A 6,166-nucleotide genomic window follows, 5' to 3' on the forward strand; every position below is an offset into this window, starting at 1 on the left:
GCATTTTATATTTTTTCTGTATTTTTATTTATACTCTCGACTTTGTATAACTGTTAGGTATTTTAAATCCACATTTTATTTCAGGTACGGCGCCCACAAAAACTATAATATGTAATTTTGCCCTAATCAATATTTATTATTTTGTCAAATGAAAACGTCTGGGTCCATGTAACATTATCAAAAAATAAGTTTATAGGTAGGTATTTTATATAAATTCTTAGGTTCTAGGCAAGTGACCATCATTATTCTCAATCTCAAACATGATAACAGCAATTGAAGGAACTTGGCCCCTATTCGCGTAACAATCGTAATAAGTATCGTCAATAAGACATTAAAATCTCCCGTGTAACTTATAGAGTCATTCACGGCTTAAAAAATAGAATTTAGAATATATTTAAATACTAGTGGACCGCCCCGGCTTCGCCCGTGGTACATATATCGCAATAAAAGGTAGCCTATGTCCTTTCTCGGGTATCAAAATATCTCCATACCAAATTTCATGCAAATTGGTTCAGTAGTTTAGGCGTGATTGAGTAACAGACAGACAGACAGACAGAGTTACTTTCGCATTTATAATATTAGTATGGATTTCACATTACATACTGTTAATAATTAAATAAATTATAATAATAGGTACCTAATTAAGAAATTGTGGGTTCTGTTAAGAACTGAACATATTCTGCGTACATTATAAAAGCGTAGTATTAAAATTATTGCAATTTAGATTGCTTATTTCGTAACTGACTCATAATAATGTAACGATATAAATAAATGTGTTTATACTTGTATTTATATCGTTACATTGCATTCTAGTAACACAATTATGGTGCCAGTACCAATTAATCGCACTGACTCTTAAAAATAATATGATAATAATTGATAACGAGTGAAATATTAAACAATTGCTTACATAAGAATTTTGTCAACGTAGAGTCGCGTCGACAGCCTATTGTATGATAATGATGACCTTCGTACAAACTTTATCACCCCCAATATTATGATAAATGCTATCTATTCATTCATCTGAGACTCCTTATTTGCTTATCTTTTAATGTAATCGAAATCAGGTATGAACTCTGACGCGAATCTTATGCAAATATCTTAATTAAGTCAGAGATAGTAACTCTGACCATGAATGTACTGTATATTAACCATTGTGCCAGGTTCCAGATAATTTGTTTAAAATTTTAACACACTTCAAAGACATTATCTATGCTTACTAACATGTACAGTCATTGTAGGTACACCTCCCAATGATTGCCGTGAGCCGTCACAGTTATTTAAACAAGAAAACGATTGATATAAAGGAAATTTATACTGGTATAGAAACATGTCATAACATTATCCGAATAAAATCTGAATACTTAAACTAAAGAAAACGAAGAAAAAAGACTCCTTTAAAAATTAATTTCAGTGATTCATTGCTACTGCTACGGTCGGAAATAGTCAAAATATCGGCCCTCGATCGAGAGCCTCTTGAATTTCGCCTTTCTCTTCCACGGTACTTTGCCCATCGTAGTTTGGGAGCATAGCCTTGCGATTGCGCAAACGCTTCCCACACGTGTGCATCCGAAAGGCGCACTCATCATTCGTACCGTTATTTTTCCTACTTCACAACAAGTATTACGGCGTATCTCATAAACTAGGAATGTTTAATTAGAGAAAGGGCGATCTGTGGCTTAGAGATTTGGATTGAAGGTGACGCCGTGTTGCATTTGTTCAAGGTGAGATGGAAGCGAAATACCCCAGAGCCCTTGTTGCGGGCACAGGCGAGTTGCGCGGGCAGACACCGAGAGGCACCGGCGGGTGAGCAGCCGCAGTGCGCCCGCGGTGCCGCCTCGCCCTCTCTGCCTCCCCGTCCCTCGTCCTCACGCCCCTTTGCGCCCCCGCGCGGGAAAATTTATAGTAGATGACACTTATGTCACTATTATCATGTGATCAAGAAAATGATTCCTCGCGTTTGCGTGGTACAAGGTTCACTATGTAGTTATTATGATGTAGGTATGTAATTTTCTAGATATAGGTAGATACATAGCAAGGTTCGCAAAGTAATTACGGGATGTTTCTAAACTTTGTTTTATTACATGTTTTCCTTATATTCTAATTACTAAGTGCCATATCACACTAGCGGATTGCGAGCGGTTTCAAAGCGGAGCGGGTGCGCAACGAATACGTTGCGGGCGCGCAACGAACACGCCGCGGATGCGCAGCGAATTCGTTGCGGACGCGTGGCAGATGCGCAACGTTTACGTTGCAGTCATGTACACTCATTAACAAAATTGAATCCGTGCTGGTTGTTACTTTTAACTTGTGATAGTATGATAATTATGAGATCATAATTTTTTACGAGTTTCATAACACGTTAATGTTTAGGGTATTGTTTTATCTATTAAATCTTGGTCGAAATGCAATCAGATAACTGAATTGCTCATTATGAAAGTTCACTAGCGAAATAAATTTTAAAGCTCCTTAACTTAAACAGGACTATCTTATTATTAGATAAATAGCAGTGAATAGAAAATTTTATCAAGCAACCAGCAACTCACTATCACTTTGCTCATAATTAGGTTCACAAAATCTCTTTATAAAATACCTACGTTGCTATGGGAGAGATTATACTGGTCAAGTGGTCAGTCGTTACATACTTTTGGAATGTATGTTACATTCTAAAGTCCTAGTAATTCAATTTTATAGCACCTTTTACAACAATTTCAGTTGATAATACATCTTTAGTTAAGTAAGTGCATTTCCACAGTACGGTTAAAAAATGGAGTGCTACAGAAACTATGGAAATATTGAATGGAAGTTAGGCAAGGGCTGGCTTTTGTGCGAGAGTATACAAAATGACGTTGACGCTTCTATTCGCAGCGAAATCGTTGCGCGTCCGCGGCGTGTTCGCTGCGCATCCGCGGCGTGTTCGCTGCGCATCCGCGGCGTGTTCGTTGCGCACCCGCTCCGCTTTGAAACCGCTCGCAATCCGCTAGTGTGATATGGCACTAAGTGTTACAAATGTCATGATTTATTGTTTTTTTTTTTTTCACTAAAACACGGATATTTTAAATATCTTTTAAAAGAGTATTCTTTACTTCTTGTCTTCTTCTTCTTCTTTAAGACAAATAAAATAAATATATTGTTAAAACAGCAATAGGTAGATGAAAAACGCTTATATTATTCTCCTATAGTATTGTGCCATCAATAACTCTGCAAGTTGAAATGTAGGTATGTAGAGTTAGAACTTAAATTTATATTAACCGATTACATTTGTCCACGAAAAATTTGAGTTATATCTCATGTATGATAAAAAAATAATGAGTTGAAATGAAGACTATAGGTAAATGCGTGACTCTGCAGATTACAGGACGTGAGGGGCGATCGTGTCCTACTATATCAGAAGGTCACGGAACTTCTTGCCACGTTGATAAGACATACCTAACCTTATGTAGGATTTAGATACCCTTTTAAGTTTAACATAATAATATTTTATCAGTAGGTATTTACAGATTTTACGGTTTTGTAAGTAAAAAAATCGATCACAGGAACAATTGAAATTACTTGCATATTTATGTTATTTTAATATTCTTACAAGTAATACCGCAAATTATATGATGAGCTGCTGAGTGAATATGGTGAGCTTGCCCATTTTTTAAATATTGATTTCAATGTTTTTATACGTTATTTTGCAATCACGTAAGATCGTAATGATCTTGGTTGTATTATATACGTACATTTTAAGACTTAAATTATAAAATATATCTATATATATAAAAATCAATGCCACTTTTCGTTGTAATTCCATAACTCGAGAACGGCTGAACCGATTTCGATAATTCTTTTTTTATTATATTCCTTGAAGTACGAGGATGGTTCTTATGTAGAGAAAACGTTAATATGTACCACGGGCGAAGCCGGGGCGGACCGCTAGTATAGTATATTTTATTCATATACCTATACTGAAAATTATTTGACCTGACCTGGATTTAACCGCGTAGCTTGTTAGGGTTATTTATAATTCACTAGCCGCTAATCCCGGTTCTGCCCGGTTTGACCCGGGATAAGAACATCATAAAATATAGCCTATGTTCATCAGGGATAATGTCTTTATTACTTTTTAATCGGTGTCTATATCCAATTCAAATTTTGGAATATTTTTTCTTTTTTATAATGTTGTATAGTGTAGATAGCATGAAAACAATACCTACTGTTAAAATTATCCTGAAACATCTTCCGTAGAGATCAATGAGCACATCCTATTCTATAGTTGAGGGTTGTATTGTTTTCTAAACAATTATAATACACGTATCTGTCTGCACATTTGTGTAATATATGACTAATTTACGTCACATTAATTTAATCTTCTATGGAAGGTAAATTATAATATAAGGTCTTCGACGGTAAAGATTGAACATATTTTTGCTCTATCATTAATCTAGTAAACGACATATATTTACTACAAGTTCACGGTCCGGCCCTGTTAACCGTTCGAAGAAGTTTAGTTGATCTGCTCTTAAACATGCAATAACCTATCTTATTTTGCGTCCCTCTACTTTTATCTCCAATTCTTAATTTATTTTATTTTAATTGCCATGGCTAAGTGCACGTTTATATTTATTTTTTCTTATTCGCATTTGTTGCACGTATAAAAATGTATGTATCCAAACTGTGGATAATGTTGTTGGTTGGACAGTTATACCTGTATTTAGATTAAGTTTTATTGTACAATTAACCACTGTTCTGCTGTTTATTATCCCTAATAAAGAAAATAAAATAAAATAAAATAACTCGAAAAATTAACTTTCACCTTTGTATCTCGACCATAGCAACGTTTTATTTTACAACCTTTATCTACAACTTGATCATTTGGAATTTATTATCTCTATTGTTCGAACAAAAATAAGTTGCCGACTTTAAGAACTTGAACTTTTTTGTGTACTTTTTATGTAAAACAATCGATGTACAGCTGCTAATGAGCCTTAATAAAATAAAATAAAATAAACTTGCCGACAATGTAAGTACACTATTGTTTCTTAGAAAACATTTTAGGACTATACGTAAACACGTGTTTGCATTATCTGATGACGAAATTATTTTTATTTTAATTGCCATGGCTAAGTGCACGTTCTGATGAGTCTTTTTCCCAGACAGATGAAAAGAACTCTGCGAACATATTACTTATTTTCAATATCTGTATGTGCTGAACGATTACCCAGAGTAAGCGTGGGAACGGACGAAGCGCGTTTTTTGTCTTTAATGTAAGACCAAAAAAGTTTTGTAGATTGGGGTAGCAACGCAACTTATATCGGTCAGTTTCCTAGCGGTCCGCCCCGGCTTCGCCCGTGGTACATATTTACGTTTTCTCTACATAAAAACCATCCTCGTACTTCAAGGAATATAATAGAAAAGAATTATCGAAATCGGTTCAGCCGTTCACACGTGATGCCATGACAACGCGAAACGGGTGCAGACCCGCCGCCTTTTTATAGCTCCCGCCGCGAAGCGCGTCGAACGCGGCAACTGATACACAAAAATAATCCTTATGGCTGCATGATTCTGTATTCACGCGCGATGACTTATAGCGTATTTCATGTATAACTTTGGTGTTTCTACACCGATTTACATGATTCTTTTACTATAACCTGCCCAGGAGTATGAAGAATAATTGTGCCAAATTTGGTTAAAATCCGTCGTGTAGTTTTTGTTTCTATAACGAATATACAGACAGACAGACAGACAGACAGACAGACAGACAGACAAAAATTTTACTGATTGCATTTTTGGCATCAGTAGCGATCCCTTATCACCCCTTCATAGTTTTTTTTTAAATATATTTCATGTACAGAATTGGCCTCTCTACAGATTTATTATAAGTATAGATTTACAAATTAATAATTTTATTAAATGGAGAAATGATTACATACAAGAAATAAAGATACCTACATGTTTAAAATTTAATCTTAAAAACTCAGGCCCCGGAACCACAGACACAATAGGAAATCTATTTTGTCTTGGACCGATCGGGCCGCTTGAGGCTCAATGGGTTAAAAAGAGTATGTAGCCTTTTTAATGCCAAAAAATGCATAAAGTTCTTCACATTGCTTAATGCTTCTAACAGTTTAGGTACTTGAACCATAACTGCCATCCTTATTAAGGTCTTGACTAAGCAGCAAAC

The sequence above is a fragment of the Colias croceus genome, chromosome 2 (assembly GCF_905220415.1).
Source record: "Colias croceus chromosome 2, ilColCroc2.1".
In the NCBI taxonomy this organism is placed as follows: domain Eukaryota; kingdom Metazoa; phylum Arthropoda; class Insecta; order Lepidoptera; family Pieridae; genus Colias; species Colias croceus.